Raw genomic sequence first — 18,720 nt, 5'->3', positions numbered from 1 at the left:
CAGAATTTGATTAGATTATTTAGTTTCTTAAGTAAGGGGCTATAATTGGCATTAAACATAGCGTGATAGTTTCTAGTGATTTCAATTCCTAAATATTTAAATTTTTCTGTGGCTATTTTAAAGGGGAATTTCAAGAGATGTGTTGAGTCTTTCGGTTTTATCGACATAATTTCACTTTTGTTCCAGTTTATTCTGTATTCTGAGAAAGATCCAAAGTCCTCAATTAGATTTAATCTGTTTGGTATACTGATTTGGGATTTTGTGATATACAGTGGTACATCGTCTGCATATAAGGATATTTTGCTATTTGAATATTTTGTATTATAACCGTAAATATCCAGGTGTGTTCTCATTTTTTCAGCTAAAGGTTCAATTACCAGAGCAAATAACAGCGGTGATAATGAACATCCTTGTCTATTGCCCCTTGTTAATTGGAATTTCTTAGATAGTATATTATTAGTTAATATTCTAGCCGTGGGTTTGTTATATAATAATTTTATCCATGCGATGAAGTTTTCTCCCATTTGAAATTTTTGCAATACTTTAATCATATAATCCCATTCTACTTGATCAAACGCTTTTTCTGCGTCCAATGAAATGATAGATAACTCTTGTTCTTGAGGTTTGTGAGAGTGCATTATGTTAAGCAGACGTCTCAGGTTATTAAATTAATGTCTCTTAGGTATAAATCCCGTTTGATCCTCATTTATTAATTTACTAACGTATTGACTTAGTCTTCTAGCTAGTGTTTTCGCTAATATTTTTTGATCCGTATTTAACAAAGCAATAGCTCTATATGAGCCTGGTTCTTCTATATCTTTATATTTTTTAAGTATTATTGTGATCATTGATTCTGCTAGTGTTCAGGTAAGATTTGTTCTTTAGAAGCGTATGTATACATTTTCTGTAGACGTGGTGTAACTATGTCGTAAAAACATTTATAAAATTCATTACTGAATCTGTCTGGTCCTGGTGTTTTTCCATTCTTAAGTGTGTTTATTGTGTCTTCTATTTCCTTAGATGTAATTTGTGCTCCCAGTTCCTCTTGTTCCCTCAGTTCTAGTTTTGGAAGGTTACAATTGTCCAAAAATTCTGAAACTTTATTATTGTCTATTAGCGTTTTCGATGTGTATAAATTCTTGTAAAATTGAGCAAATCTTTTATTGATATCATTAGGTAGTGTTAATAATTCCCCTCTATCTGATTTAATCTTTAAAATTGCATGATCTTTTTCCCGCTTTTTCAGTTGGCGTGCCAAAAGTTTATGGTGTTTATCCCCAAATTCGAAATGTTCTTGTTTTGTAATTTGGAATAATCTTATAACATTCTCAGACAATAATTGATTTAGCTTAAATTTCAGTATTAAAATTTTATTATGTTTATCCATAGTTGGATCTTTAGCATTATCTATATCTAGTTGTCTGATTTGTTCTTCTTATTGTCTTTGTTCATTCTTATTCTTTTTGTTTTGAAAAGCTTGATACGAGATAATGACTCCTCTAATAAATGCTTTGAAGGATTCCCATAGTAAAGTGGGCGATATATCTGGTGTATCGTTTGTCTCAAAAAATAGGTCCATCAGTTTTTTTAGATATATACTCCCTTGTGGGTCTTTCAGAATTTGCGAGTTAAACATCCAGAACGATTTGTTCGTAGACATTCCTTCTAATTTTAAAACGGAAGTTAGCGAGGAGTGATCTGAAATCGTATTGGTGTGATATTTAGGGTTCATAATATAAGGGATTAGTTTTGTATCCACTAGGAAGTAGTCTATACGTGAGTATGTTTTGTGTACCATTGAATAAAACGAGTATTCCCTTCCAGTCGGATTCGTGATCCTCCAGACGTCTGCTATATTTATATTTTTTTATATATGTATTTAAGAGTTCACTAGTTTTAGATTTCATATTACCTCTTTGTTTTTGCATCAATTTATCTAAGTACAGATCTAAAACACAGTTGAAGTCTCCTCCAATTATAACATGTTGGTAGTTAAATTCTGCGATTGTATTCAGGATTTTATTAAAAAATTGAGGATTATCAAAATTGGGCACATATATGTTTACCAAAGTGATTGGCGTAGCATGGATCTCTCCTGTAACTATAAGATATCTCCCTTCCTTATCTGATATAATGTTCTTTGATTTGAATGGTATTCCTTTGCGGATAATAATTGCGGTGCCTCTGGATTTCGAAGTATATGAGGAGTGAAATGTTTGGCCTATCCAATTCGCCCTCGATCTCATCTGATCTTGATGTTTAAGGTGCATTTCTTGTAGAAATGTAATGTCCGTGTTATATGATTTCAACTGAGCTAGTATTTTGCCCCTTTTAATTTGTTCATTAATACTCCTTATATTCCAGCTACACAGTGTGATTCCTCCCATTTTCTTTTGTTAGTAACAAATTTTATAAAATATTTTACGATGTAATTTCCTAGCATTTATACAACCTTTATACATATGCATTTAAAGAACAAACATTACCTCAAACACTAGCTGAATCAACTATCACACTTATACCTTGCACATTCCACTTTTTCTCTCTCTTGCTTTTTCTCTCTTCTTTTCTCTTAACTATAGCTAAAAGTCAAAATTGGAGCTGTACAATGTCATATGCCATTGGTTATATTTTTGTTTGTCAAATTTCAGTGTTGAGTTTCTCGATTAACATAGGCAACTCATTCTCCTCCCGAGCTAATCTCTGCTGTGGGGTTCCACAAGGTTCCATCCTTGGCCCCATTCTCTTCTCCCTGTATATGCTCACCTTAGGCCAAGCCATTGAGAGGCACGGCATTTCCTTCCATTGCTACGCAGACGATACCCAACTCTATCTCCCCCTGTAGCCCAAAAACCAATCAAATCTGTTGAACCTTACCCACTGCCTCGAGGATATAAAGTGTTGGATGGCCCAGAACTTCCTCCAACTAAACAAGAGTAAGTCTGAGGTCATCCTTCTCGGCCCCTCGGACTCAATCAAAATGATAGCAGGCAGCCTTGGAAGCCTTACCCCACTACTCAAACCTCACGTCAAAAACCTTGGCGTGATATTTGACTCAGCACTGAAATTTGACAAACAAGTCAATGCCATGGTAAAAGCTAGCTTCTTTCAGCTTCGGACGATAGCTAAAATAAACCAATTCCTCCAGTTTGATGACCTGGAAAAGATAATCCACACATTCATCTCCTCCATTTAGTTGGAGGAAGTTCTGGGCCATCCTACAGCCTAGATTACTGCAACTCCCTTTACACTGGCATCAGCCAATCTTCCCTGTCCCGCCTGCAACTGGTCCAAAACGCCACAGCGAGACTCCTGATGGGCACCCGAAAAAGGGACCACATCACCCTGATCCTGGCCTCTCTCCACTGGCTCCCTGTGCGGTTCCGTATAAACTTCAAGATCCTCCTCCATGTCTACAAAGCCCTCAATGGGCTTGCCCCCACCTACATAAAAAGTCTTCTCACCCACCACTCCACCTCCAGGCCCCTCAGATCGGCCGACTTGGGGTTGCTGAATATCCCACGGTCTAGGCATAAGCTCAGGGGCGACCGCGCCTTTGCGGTTGCAGCCCCTAGACTGTGGAACAGCATCCCCTTTCCCATCAGAACTGCCCCCTCCATCGACTCTTTTAAGTCAAGACTAAAGACTTATCTATACTCCCAAGCCTTTCCTGACGTCCTCTGAGTGAGGGCTACATGTATATATGTATGTAGTTTGTTTTGTTGTGCTATTCTTATAACAAATGTAAAGCACTTTGGCCAACGAGAGATGTTTTTTAAATGTGCTATATAGATAAATGTGACTTGACTTGACTTTGTACACTTGCTTCTAATAAATAAATAAATAAATAAATAATTTAATGGATTAGAAGCGCTGAATTGAAGAGATATATAGAACTTTAGGAAACTACAAAAGGAAATTGAATACGGTTAGTCAGACATATGAATGTCAAGGACTTGATTTTCCCCAAAAGTTAATGAACTATCGAAATAATATTCCAAAATTAACCTATTAAAGTTAATTTAGCACAAACATTGCACAGACAGACAGTGCCTTAGATAGTACAGAGAGTGGCACAGACATTGTGGGCCAAAGTGCCTGCTCTTTTGCTATACTTTACTATGTTCTAACTATGGATAACTAGAAAGATAATGAAAGAACAGAGAGAAACATGAAAGCCAGAAAGCAACATATGGGTGTTGATTATAAAATGTTATTGGATGTCAAAGATAATATGATTGTGATTTATATAAAATTAAAAATAAAGATCTTTTAACTATGAAGGTCAAAGATATGTAGGAAAATTTTAAACAAAAACAATTATGCAGCTAAAAGTGCAGCAAATGTACTGTGGACTGTGAAGTACAACCAACATGTTTGTGCAGGCCATTGTGTTTGTTAGTGTACATTGTGTCTGTCAAGCTGTGGTTAGCAGAAGGTTGATTGGGTTATTTTCAGAAAAGGCCATGACAGGTGACTTGATCTAACAACCAATATTGAAAAATATTTGAATTAACGGCAAAATACGTTGGATGGTGGAAGTTGATAGAAAATGCTGAAAGGACTCAGTACATCACACACATCAGCTCAGAGAGGAAAACAGTTAACATTTCAGATCAACCGTGTTTCATAGATTTTACTACAATAAAAAGGTTGAACCATTAATATTATTCTAAATATGGACATTTTGTAGCAATAGTAAGTTAATGTAATGTTAATTTTGGCAATAATAAGTTAATTTAATGTATTATTTTGAAATTGCAAGGGCAACATACTGGGATGGACCGATCAATGACAATTAATACTCCATAACGTTGGCCATCTTCAGCAAGGAAATTCCAATCATCTCCACTTGACATTCAATACCATTACTGAATCTTTCACCATTTACACCCCAAGGGTACCATTGACCTGAAACTTAGCTGAACCAGTCACATAGTAACTGCCTTGGCTACAAGAGCTTGTTCAGATGTTTGATATTATTTAGCATTAAAGTTAAATCTACAAGGAGTAGGTTGGTAGTGTTAGAATACTCTCCCCTTACCTGGATGAGAACAGCTCCAACAATGCTTAGTCCATTTAAACTTTAATGAAAGAACAGAGAGAAACATGAAGGCCAGAAATAAACATATTTCTAACACCATCCTAAACCTTACCACCATCCACTGACATGCTGTGGCTACAGTATATACAATGCAATCCTTAAAACGTTATTGCTACAGGGTTCAAATGGCAAATTTCAATGCCAGGGATTCTTTAATATAATTTGCCTAACCCATCACCTTTACCGCCTTAAAGGACGGGACAACAAACACGTGGGATCGCAACTACAACTTTGAAGTGTGTCAAAAGGCATACACAATGCTGACTTAGAAATACATCAGCAGCCCTCAGTTGTTACATCGTCAAAACCCACAAACTCCCCACTTGACATAATCCTTCCTCTTTGCACCAGGGATCAAGAAAGTGGCTTGTCACCACATTCTCAACAGCAATTATATACAGTAATTAAATCCGGACCTGCTAGACATGCTCCCATCCCTTGAGTGATTAAAAATAAAAATGATTATTCCTTATTACACAACTGCTCCCATTTTACCTTATCTGTCACTGATGGTTTCAGAGCCCCGTATGGCCACACATATGAAGGAGAGAAACAGCAGCAGTCAAAGTGTTTAAGAAGGAACTGCAGATGCTGGAAAATCGAAGGTACACAAAAAAACTGGAGAAACTCAGCGGGTGCAGTAACATCCATGGAGCGAAGGAAATAGGCAACGTTTTGGGCCAAAACCCTTCTTCAGACAAAGCAGTCAAAGTGTGATGTTTAAGAGTGGCACAAGACACTGCAGATGCTGGAATCTGGAGCAACAGACAAGGAGAGCTGCTGGAGAAACTCAGTGGGTCAGGCTGCAACTGTGGACAGAAATCACAGTCATCATTGATAGTCGTCATTTTGGACCAACAGCCATCAATCTGGACTGAAAGTGTAGAAGGGAAGTAGTCAGTTAAAGATAGACATAAAATACTGGAATAACTCAGTGTAGCAATGTTTCAAAATTTTGAGATTTTAAAAATCAAGTCTGCAATTTATCCCATTAGATAAAGCATAAAAAGAAGTTTAATTTGACACCTAATTCACTTTCATATCCAGTATTAAAAAAGTTATGGCCATTTTCATACTCGGAAATTAGCATCTTGTTCCCATCTTGTTCCCTATTGCTTTTGCATTGACTTAACACAAAAGCTGTGTCAAGAGCCCATAACTTTTTTAAATTAAGATAACAGAATGAAATTTTCAGTTATTATAGATTAAAGCATTCTGAAACAAATATAAAACATCTTACTTGGATGACCTGAAATTAAAGAATAATTAGTTAATTACCTAATTGTACTCAATTACAAAATTGACCGTTGTGACGGAAATAGTAATAAACACCCAGTGCTTTGAAAATTCAAAAATGTGATATTCTCAAGATCAGAACTTTAATATTATTGTATTATATGCTGTAAGCCCATAACAGATGGGTAAATCAGATCAGTTGCTAGCTGGTACATTGGCATATCATAATCAGTAGCATCATCACACTCCTCAGATTGTAACCAATAAGCAACTCTGTACACCTTGTTTTTCCTCAACTTTTCAATTTTGGCATTGTAAACTACAAGTTTTTGCTCTTCAAACCACGCAAGACATGCCTTTCTGCCCACTACTTTCCCATTAAGAATGTCCTGTAGATTCCATTTCTTAAGAAAATGATATATTTTTTAAATAGCATAAGTATCCAAATAACAAACTAATCCCATTCACACAAGAATTCACAATATAACATGATTTTTAAATCTCACTGTCATGAATTCATATGCCAGATGGAAGGAATTTAATGTTTTATTCCCATAAATTAATCTAGAAACATCCACTCAATATAAATCAAAATCTTTATTTTTTTGCACAATACATGGGACTAAAACTGATATTTAGTATAAAGATATTGACTATGGGTAGACAATAACACAAAATATAGACGTAGGAATAGGCTGTGGACCGAGGAGCTTTATTCTAGTTTCGTGACCCGTCACCAAACTACATGAAATTTTCACATATTGTGTAACAAAATTATATAAATCACCCCTGAAACTCATCATGAACAAGACTTGCACATTTTTTAATTAAATTAGAGAAAAAACGGAAACATTTCGGGTAATTTTTAGTCCAATCAAAGCACGTTTAACATTGAGTTGTATGCCAGTTGGCCAATCACGCGCTTTGCTTCAGGCTAGCACACATCATAGCTGAGAGGGCTTCATTGATGCCTGTTTTACTGGAGATTCCAATTTGTTGTTCTGTGGAATACATGTAGTGGAATCTTGCAGCAGGGTAATTTAATTTAGTGAGAAAAGCATTAAAAAGGTTGAAGAATGTGCTGCTAAGTGGATAGAAGTGGAAGAAAGCCTTGAAAACAGTCGCTGTTGAGATACTGGAACACAAAGAAGACAGCCAGGAATTAACTCTAACTGAAAGGTAAGATCTAAAGTCTGAATTTATGAAAATCTATCTGTATGGACTTTAATTAATTTAATTGCACCCTTTTATAATGTGAATAAATTCATTACTCATTCACTCACTCACTCACTCACTCATTCATTCATGAAGTTGAGGGTCTAAACTATATGTATCCATAACACAGTCAATTAAACATTGTCACTAAAGCCAGCTTGTTGTAGAGTAATAAGCCTTTAACAGCTAATCTCGGACCTGCCTGCGATAACTTACCGGGAAAAAGTACTCCGACCGCGGGGCCTAGGTATTTAATATAGTGAATCATCGCCGCGGGCGGGGGGGGGGGGGGGGAGGAGGCTGTACATAGTGCCGTCTGTAGCGGCAATTTCCAGGAGGGATATTGATCGCACTTTATAGGCTTCCATTGCAGTGAGAAATGGTCAGAAATGGTTGATGTTTCTGTAGAAATTAATTGATGATATGTGAACTTGAACTAGTTTTTCTATGGAAGTAACCTATTGTTATTCTCATTAACATTAAGACGAGGTTGAAATTTTATGAATTGAAGTCCATGCAGACTTAATGACTATGAGATTATTTTTTTATGTAGCTTCTAGTTAAACTTGAAATAACTTATCAATTGTAGTAAATTACACTGTAAGTCTCATTGACATTAAATAGAGGTTGACACTTTATGAATTGAAGTCCATGCAGACCTAGGTACTATGAGATGTTTCTTTCTCTAGCTATTCTGCACCCTCTGCTCCTGCACTTGAACTTGAAGTCTTATCTATGGCAGTAAATTACAGTGTAAGTCTCATTGACATTAAGAAGAGATTGACATTTTATGAATTGAAGTCCATGCAGACCTAAAAAATATCAGTAAAGGGAGGAACCCACAAGAACTGCCCTAACCCATTAATTAGGCTGGTTCAGGAGCAGGACCTCTGCGACAGTGTCATTAAAAAAAACACACTCACAATTATATTCATCATATATTATTTTTATATAATATAATTATACTTAATTATATATGATTACATTCATATTTACAGGTTACATATATATATATTGGTATAATAATATATAGTTTAAATGGACTGCAACACGGGAATAGGCTGCCCATGGTGTAATACAATCAATCAATCAATATTTATTACATGTCATTTGAACCTCAGTGAGGCTCAAACAAAACTCTGTTTCCACAGCCATACAAGCAAAGACAATTTCCTACAGACATACACACAATTCAATTTACAAAAACATCCATCACAGTGAACCCACTGTGATGGAAGGCAAAGTCTTTTCTCTCCCCTGTTCTCATTTCTCTCCCGATGTCCAAGCCCCAGGCGGGCGATGATAAGTCCCACGGCCATTTTTAGGCCGCGCGGGGCGATGTACGGCCCCGCTCCCGGTCTAAATGTCACGAAGTTGGAGCCCCCGGCGGGCGCTGGAATGTCATTTAACTAGACAAAAAATAAAAACAAGACAGACAGGCTGTAGGGGCCGCTGCAACAGTGAGTCGTGCCGCCGTAATCTCAGCACCCGCTATTACGGGCATTGGCCACTAGATGGCGCTTATTTTCCCGATCTCATTCTAATTAGTTTAATTAATTAATGTGCAACTTTTGGCAATGACGAGTTATGACATCCTTCTCAATTAAATTTCATCTAATTGGAGAATTTCATGTAGTTTAGTGACTTAGGTCACGAAAACCTATTTCTAGACACATTTCTGATGCTCGGCCCACAGCCTAGAAAGAGAATTGGGGCAAGAGCTAGCAATGAAGGTGGGGAGGGGTGGATTGGCAGATAAGAGTAAACTGGGGGAGAGAAGGGTGGAGATTGCAACAGAAGCTGGGTGGTGATAAATGGAGAACAAACCGCTGCAGATTCTTGAATCTGACGTGAAAGGAGGGTTAAAGTGGAATTGAATAAGGAGGGATGGTCGCAATTAGAGTAGTGGTAAATTAGAGTAAATTTCACTGTAACTTAATTGGTACATGTGACAATAAACTGACCTTGAAACCAAAGATCTCATAGCGGAGCAAGATAGGCCACTCCTGCGAAATGCACTGGGCTGACGTGTAATACGCTACGGAGCAGATTGTGGGCATTTTTTTTCGTCCATTCCAGTAACCGGAACCTACCCGGCCCAACCCGACTCGCAGTGTAATCAACGTTGCGGGGGAACAGTTTGTGTGTGTGATATAGGGTTAGATTCATAATTCTGTTAGTTTATAATTCTGTTAATTCTTGTTAAAAAATAAAATTTGACTCTTGTAATTTTCTTTTTTAATGTTTTTAAAACATTTCTTATTAAATGGCTCATAAGCTGTGTTTGAGTTGATTTTGTAGTAACCGGAACCTACCCGACTCGACCTGACCCGACTCGCAGGGTAATCAACGTTGCGGGGGAACAGTTTGTGTGTGTGATATTGGGTTAGATTCATAACTCTGTTAGTTCTTTTTAAAGAATAAAATGTTTATAAAATTTAACTCTGGTAATTTTCATTTTTAATGTTTTTTAAATAATTTATTTTTAAATGGCTCATATGCTGTGTTTGAATTGATTTTATATTACAATTGCACTCTGTAATTCATTCATCTAATCACACTGTTCACAACTGCAGTATTTGGGAAAATAATAGCAATATGAAGATTCCAGTTGCTCTAGCCCTGGAATGTTACTTAATGTTTTTGTGTCTATGGAGTTGTTTCTCAACAATAAAATGAGTCTGGTCTTCCCAATAGCCAGAGAGTGGAATCAGATCTGTCTGCAAATGGTGGGGTTATCTAAATTAAGTATTTCACAAAATTAAATTTGTTTAAGCAAATGATGTATAACTTAAGGATGGTTTTATTCAGCGAGCACACAACTGATTAGATTGTGCTGGGAAGAACACACATACATGAATGTGATATAGATGTATATAATAATATAACACGCACGTTTACATTTCTTCCGATTTTTATATCCAATTATGAACTTTATTTCAGACTAGACAAGGGACAAAATTATATAAAAAACATTGTAAACCTCCCCGCAACTTCACTTTGGTGCCTTGGCCGTGCTGATCCAGGCTAGACTCCCCGCACACTGTGGAAGGAACATCTTTTTGCTTTTATTGTGATTTATTTCTCTTTTTAACGCTGAATATCTGATAACGACACATTAGCAGGATATGGCACCAATATTGCGCCAACCCACTCAATTTGAAATAATTCATAATAGAAATCCATTAACATGGTTAACACTTTATTTCTGAAATGCATAGTAAGATTTACATAATTCACATTATTCTGTGCGCGAGTTTGCGAGTTTGCAGTGATCAGCATATCAGGTAACTAGTGAAAGTGATGTACAATTCAATGTATGTAACACAATGATAGCCCCACCGCTGCTTACACCAGAGAGAAAACGTCCAACGTAGATACAATAATAAATAAATCGCCATTTGCATTGTTTTGCACATGATGAAACATATAAGATTGTTAAGGGCTTGGACATGCTAGAGGCAGGAAACATGTTCCTGATGTTGGGGGAGTCCAGAACCAGGGGGCACAGTTTAAGAATAAGGAGTAAGCCATTTAGAATGGAGATGAGGAAACACTTTTTCTCACAGAGAGTGATGAGTGTGGAATTCTCTGCCTCAAAGGGCAGTGGAGGCAAGTTCTCTGGATGCTATCAAGAGAGAGCTAGATAGGGCTCTTAAAAATAGCAGAGTCAGGGGATATGGGGAGAAGGCAGGAACGGGGTACTGATTGTGGACGATTAGCCATGACCACGGTGCTGGCTCGAAGGGCCGAATGGCCTACTCCTGTACCTATTGTCTATTGAGGCCTCGACTGTACCTGAGACAAAGGGGAGCACTCAGCTCTAAGATCTGAACTATAGTGAGAGTTCGGGCAGACTTAATACAATTCTCAGTCAGTCAGTACAAGGATGTTGCCATGAGGCCTCGACTGTTTCTGAGACAAAGGGGGGCACCCAGCTCTAAGATCTGAACTATAGTGCAAGTTCGGGCAGACTTTATACAATTCTCAGTACAAAACAGAGTCAATATGTTCATATTCTGCATTAAATAACACGGAGGTAGAAAGAAAATGCTCTTGAGGAGAAGATTTTTACAAGGATGTTGCCATGAGGACTCGACTATCTGAGCTCTATGATCTAACTACAGTGAGAGATTGAACAGGCTAAATAAAAATTTCAATATGCCACAGAAGTAATAAATGTTTTCTTACCTTTCCTCCTTAACAGGGAACCTGGAGAAAGACAAGTTGGGTTGCCTACATTGCCGATTGGAGCAACTTACAGTAGGACTAGTAGATGTGGATGCCGCCATGGACAAAGCGAAGATTCTTTAGATTCCAGAGCGGAGGCGGAAGCAAAGATCCGATCATTGGCCGGGGGGGGGGGGGGGGGGGGGGGGGGGGGGGGGGGGTAGGGTATGTTAGGGAGCGAGTGGGAGGAGTGTGTATGGGTGATGGGTAATTGGGGAAGGAAAAGAAAAGGGATGATAAGAGATGAGACTGAAGGGATATTCTGTGTAAAGAATTTAAGGTAGATGATTTGAGAGAACCGGAGTAGGTAGGAGGAAAGAGGACATGGGTGGGGGTGAGGGGGAGCAGGTTACTTGAAATTGGAGAATTCAATGTGCATGCAGTTGGGTTGTAAACTGACTTGGCAGGAAATGAGGTCCTATTCCTCTGGTTTGTGCTTGGCCTCACTCTGGCAATGGAGGATGCTGAGGATAGACAGGTTGTGTGGGAATGGCAAAGGGAATTAAAATGTCCAACAATTGGGCAATCCAGATGGCCATGGCAGACAGAGCACAGGGGCTCAACAAAGCAATCACTTGGTCTGTGTTTGGTTCCGCAATATAGAGGAAGTCGTATGGAGAGCACTAAATGCAATAGACAAGTTTAAATGAGGTCCAAACTAATCTCTGTCTCACCTCTGGGACCCATGGATGAAGGTGGTGCATGGATAGATGTTACTCTACCTATGGTTTCAGAGGAAAATGCTTAGAGAGGGGAAGTGATGGGTGGGGTGGGATAAGTGAACCAGGAAGTCATAGAGAGAGTGGTCCCCAGAAAGTAGAAAAGGATGCAGGGAAAAGATGTGAGTGGTGGTGGGATGATTCCAGTTGGCAGCTATGACGAAGAGAGATGTGCTGGACTAAACTCTCTTCTTTCAGGTGAAAACCGCTTGGAAGTGGGGTGATGTGTGAGATAGACAATAGACAATAGGTGCAGGAGTAGGCCATTCAGCACTTCGAGCCAGCACCGCCATTCAATGTGATCATGGCTGATCATCCCAGTTCCTGCCTTCTCCCCATATCCCCTGACTCCGCTATTTTTAAGAGCCCTATCTCGCTATCTCTTAAAAATCATCCAGAGAAACTGCCTCCACCGCCCTCTGAGGCAGAGAATTCCACAGATTCATCACTCTCTGTGAGAAAAAGTGTTTCCTCGTCTCCGTTCTAAATGGCTTACTCCTTATTCTTAACCTGTGGCCCCTGGTTCTGGACTCCCCCAACATCGGGAACATGTTTCCTGCCTCTAGTGTGTCCAAGCCCTTAACAATCTTATATATTTCAATGAGATACCCTCTCATCCTTCTAAACTCCAGAGTGTACAAGCCCAGCTGCTCCATTCTCTCAGCATACGACAATCCCGCCATCCCGGGAATTAACCTTGTAAACCTACGCTGCACTCCCTCAATAGCAAGAATATCCTTCCTCAAATTAGGGGACCAAAACTGCACACAATACTCCAGGGGGGGAGGTGCAGTCTAGGTTTAATAAATGACACGAAATGTATCCAGGAAGATCTCTGATGACAAAGTGGTCAAACTCCAACATAACATCATTAATACATTTTCACTTTCAATGTTAGCTTTGAATTATTTCCCACATTCTTATACAGTAGCTAGTTAGGGATTATAGTGTAGATGTAGTGTAGTGTAGTGTAGGCATTTTTTTTATAGTAGCCTGTGGATTTGGGGAAGAGTTCTACTAAGGACCATTGGAGCCCTATGAACCAGAACCCTCTAGAGTTGCACTTCCATGGGAAAGATTTATGTCTAGTGGGCCAAAAGGGAGAAGCTGTCGTGGCCAATGTGTATGTTTAAGATATAGTAGCTGTTAATACAAATGAAAACCATTCTTCCAGAATTATTCCAAAATGTAGGCTGGACAAGAAGTAATCTGTTTGAAATTAAAACAACTGCACAAGTAAACATTGGCTACTGCCACATGGCAGGAGGCTGCTTCAGAGATATGGTTTGTGAATTTACAGATCATGAGACATTCTCATATGCAATGGACAAACATAAGACAAACATTAGACTGATGAAGGGTCTTGATGTCAAACATTGCTTATCCATGTCCTTCAGAGATGCTGTCTGACCCACTGACTTTGGTGCCTTCCCACACAGTGGGAAACTTTGATTCTGCTGTGTGGGATGTTTTATGTCAAATTCTATAGTGTGTGTTCTTTATTTATTTTTTTGTATGGCTGTATGGGAATTTCATTTCACTGTGCCATCTGGCACATGTGACAATTAATGTATTTAAAAATAATAATTTTACAGTACTCCAGCACTTTGTGTTTATTTGGGTAAACCAACATCTGCAATTCCTTGTTCAAGAAGGAACTGCAGATGCTGGAAAATCGAAGGTACACAAAAAAGCTGGAGAAACTCAGCGGGTACAGCAGCATCTACGGAGCGAAGGAAATAGGCAACGTTTCGGACCAAAACCCTTCTTCAGACTGCAATTCCTTGTGGCTCCATAAGACATTGGAACTACATTCATTAGCCTACATCAAACTAGGTGACAGATATCCTCAGCTATTAAGCTATTTTGCATAATTGTGACAGAAATCAAGGAAGGTTCTAGACTTAGTGACTTAGTGTATGATCATAGACACATTTGTTCATTCAATCAATAATTGGTGTACTTGTGTACTCATAGAGACAGACCTCACATCTCTAACTTTGAGTGTTCAGAGGTGTTTTGTCAGTTAAGCTGTGCTCCCATTGAGCATAAATAATTCATCGGAGCATTTGCCTGCTCTCAACCATACTGAAGAAAACCATGCAATTGCAACTATTGAAATTGTATTCAATCATCTACTGTTATCTTTGTTCTTTAGGGGATAAAAAAAAAAATTGTGTTTTCAGATCAGAGAGATTCTACTGAAGATTTTCGCAGGAGAAAGTCGTCCACCAGGTCTTCTCCTGAATGTTTGTGTTGAATACGGACCTATCACATCTTTAGTCTATATTCTCTATGTAGCTCATTCAAAGTCACAACAGGGAAGATCAAGTTCAATTTTTCATTCCAAACCATATCTGTGCATCTATTCTGCCCACAAACACCCATTTAGACTCTCCCCTCTCCTTCACTCTCTTTACACCAACGACTGCACCTCCACAGACTCCTCTGTCAAGCTTCTCAAGTTTGCAAATGACACAACCCTGATTGGGCTGATCCAGGATGGGGAGGCATCTGCCTACAGACAGGAAGTGACAAAGTTGGCATCCTGGTGCCATCGCAACAACCTGGAGCTCAATGCTCTTAAGACAGTGGAATTGATTGTAGACTTTAGGAGAACTCCCCCTCCCCTCCTCCCACTCCCCATCAACAACACCAGTCACACCTGTGGAGTCATTGGAACCATCATCTCCAGGGACCTTAAACAGGAGGCCACCATCGACTCCACAGTCAAAAAGGCCCAAAAGAGGATGTACTCCCTGCAGCAGCTGAGACAACTCAATCTGCCGCAGGCAATGATGGTCCAGTTTTATACTGCCATCATAGAATCTGTCCTCACCTTCTCCATCGTGGTCTGGTTTGGATCAGCGACCAAGCACGACATCCGGAGGCTGCAGCACATTGTTCAATCAGCCGAGAAGGTTGTTGGCTGCAACGTTCCCCCCATTGACGAACTGTACACTGCACGGGCCAGGAAGCGAGCGGGTAAGATCATCTCTGACCCCTCTCACCCTGGCCACAAACTCTTTGAATCACTTCCCTCTGGAAGGCGACCCCGGACAGTCAAAGCCGATACAGCTGGACAAAAAACAGCATTTTTTTCAAGGGTAGTAGCCCGACTCAACAGCCAAAAGTCTGTAGCCTCCTTTTGCTATGGTATTTTCTTTCTTTCTTCACATGTTTAAATTATAATTTGTTTTATTTTTAATTGTCTACCTGTATATCATGTTGTTACTTATGAGCAACGCACCAAGGCAAATTTCTTGTATGTATACATACTTGGCTAATAAAATGTATTCAATTCAATTCAATTCAATTCTAATTCATGCACCCATCTCCCCATATATCCATCAACTCCAGACAGATTCTACCACTCACTAAAATACCAAGGGCAATTTGCAGTGGCTAATTAGCCAACCGAGCCACACTATTGTGGGGGGAAACTGGGGCACCAGGAGAAAACTCACGTGGTCACAGGGAGAACCTGAAAATCTCATGCAGACGCACCAGAGGTCAGGACATAACTCCGGTCCCTGGACCTGCGAGCCAGTCGATTTACTAGTCAAAGGCAAGCCCAATAGACCTTTTGGTTCAAGAATTCCTACATTTGTTGAGTATGTGTAATCTAGTGATCCTACAATACCGAAAGTATTTAATTGGTTTGAATTACTTTGGTAGTAAAAGACACAATTTAAAGGAAAGGGAGTGCAGAGACGGTTCACCAGACTGATTCCTGGAATGTCAGGACTGTCTTATGAAGAAAGACTGGATAGACTTGGTTTATACTCTCTAGAATTTAGGAGATTGAGAGGGGATCTTATAGAAACTTACAAAATTCTTAAGGCTAGATGCAGGAAGATTGTTCCCGATGTTAGGGAAGTCCAGGACAAGGGGCACAGCTTAAGGATAATTCAAAACCGAGATGAGAAGAACTTTTTTCACACAGAGAGTTTGAATATTTTGAACTCTCTGCCACAGAGGGTAGTTGCACAGAGGGTAGAGGCCAGTTCATTGGCTATATTTAAGAGGGAGTTAGATGTGGCCCTTGTGGCTAAGGGGATCAGGGGGAATGGAGAGAAGGCAGGTACGGGATACTGAGTTGGATGAATGATCATTGAATGGCGGTGCAGGCTCGAAGGGCCGAATGGCCTTTGAACCTAATTTCTATGTTTCTATGTTTCTAAAGGAAAATTAGTCATGCCCTAAAAGAAATCTTTATTTGAAACTTTCTAAGCAGTTTTAACATAAAAATTGGCAGTATAATAACGCAGGAAGGCCACTTTAGTTTCTTTATGGATCTTCTTCTTCAATTACTTTAAAAAATGTTTTAAATGCCAGACTGTGGCATTTTTAAGAAGAATGAATGGTTGGAATGTTGTCAGCTAAATATTTTTCTTTCTGCAATAATAATACAGTACTGCAAGGCGTCTATTCTCCAAGTTAAAAATGTACAGAAGATAATTTTTAAGAAGGAATAGTCCTGTTAGAAATATTTGAATGAGCCTGCAACGTTGTTAGAAATATATACTGTATGAGGTATAACACAGACAAGATTTAATATATACTGTATAAGGTATAACACAGTCAAGATTTACTGTATACCACAGCCAAGATTTAAGGTAGGTTTCAACTCTTGCAAGATCAAGTTATTAGAGCTTACGAGACCAAATAGCAGAGGAATTTTGGTTAGCTAATGTCAATAATGTTGTGGTCGCAGGGAAGGAAAGAAGTGACTAACATGTTCAGGAATCTTCAAAAATATGATGCATTTATCTGAAATATTCACCAGCAAAATACATTTAGAGTGACTAGTATATCAGACAATGAATGCCGAGGCTTGTCATTGACAACAGCACTGCTCATATCAATAATTTTAGGTTGGCCCAACTGTTCACTGAACTGTTCATTAATAAGATATAATTAATTCAGCGATTAGACTCTCTATTATTAATGTCTGATGACATTTACCATAGGAAGTTCGGCATGTCCGTGACAACTCTCACCAGCTTCTACAGATGTGCCGTAGAGAGCATTTTGTAATGCCCCTGTCCCACTTAGGACACCTGAACGGAAACCTCTGTGGTTCCCGGAGGTTTCCGGAGGTTTTTGTCTGCGTCCCTACCTGCTTCCACTACCTGCAACCTCCAGCAACCACCTGCAACCTCTGGGATCCGCACGGAAACCTTGGGTGGGACGCAAAGTCTCCAGAGGTTTCCGTTCAGGTTTCCTAAGTGGGACAGGGGCATTAGGAGGCATCACAGCGTGGTTTGTGAATGGAACCATCCAGGACTGCAAGAAATTGCAGAGAATTGTGGACACAGCCCAGACCATCACACAAACCAACCTCCCTTCCATTGACTCCATCTACACCTCACGCTACCTGGCAAGGCCACTGACATAATCAAGGACGAGTCTCACCCCGGACACTCCATCTTCTCCCCTCTCCCATCAGGCCAGAGGTACAGGTGTGTGAAAACACATACCTCCAATTTCAGGACAGTTTCTTTCCAGCTGTTATCAGGCAACTGAACCAACTAGAGATAGGTCCTGAGATAGGTCTCCATGTACCTCATTGGAGAGCCAGGGGCTATCTTTAATCAGACTTTGTTGAACTTTATCTTGTACTAAATCTTATTCCCATTATCCTGGATCTGTACATTGTGGATGGCTTGATTGTAATCATGCATAGTCTTTCCACAGACTGGATAGCACACAACAAAAAAGCTTTTCTCTGTACCTCGGTTCATTTCCGATGTCCTGGAAGAACGTGACATTTACTTGCCAATCAATTGTAGAAGAGACTCAGCAATAAAATTGCCTGGCTTTCACTGAAATCTGTACCTCATGGCCACCTTATTAGTTTCTAGGATATTCTGTTCCAAGTTTTAATCAAGGGTCCATTTGGTGTAGGTTTAGCATTATTATTGTCACGTGAACTTAGGGTTGAATGAAAAATGGTGGAGACAGTGATATTCCTTTCTATGGCTTCACAATTCACACCAGATACAGGTTTGGTGAGGTGGGGGGCGGGGGTGATAAGCAGACGGTTGAACAACTGCTAGAGAAGTAATGGTGATAAGGAGGAGGTGCGAATTGTGAATATCTTACACATTCTATTGAAAAGACAGACAGGTGGGCAGAGGGGGTGGGTAGCTCTTCTGCTAAGGAATGAAATTTAGTCTTTATCAAGTGGTGACATAGGAGCAGAAGATGTAG

This window comes from Leucoraja erinacea, chromosome 1, assembly GCF_028641065.1.
Source record: "Leucoraja erinacea ecotype New England chromosome 1, Leri_hhj_1, whole genome shotgun sequence".
Classification (NCBI taxonomy): domain Eukaryota; kingdom Metazoa; phylum Chordata; class Chondrichthyes; order Rajiformes; family Rajidae; genus Leucoraja; species Leucoraja erinaceus.
Note: the sequence above shows the minus strand (reverse complement) of the source record.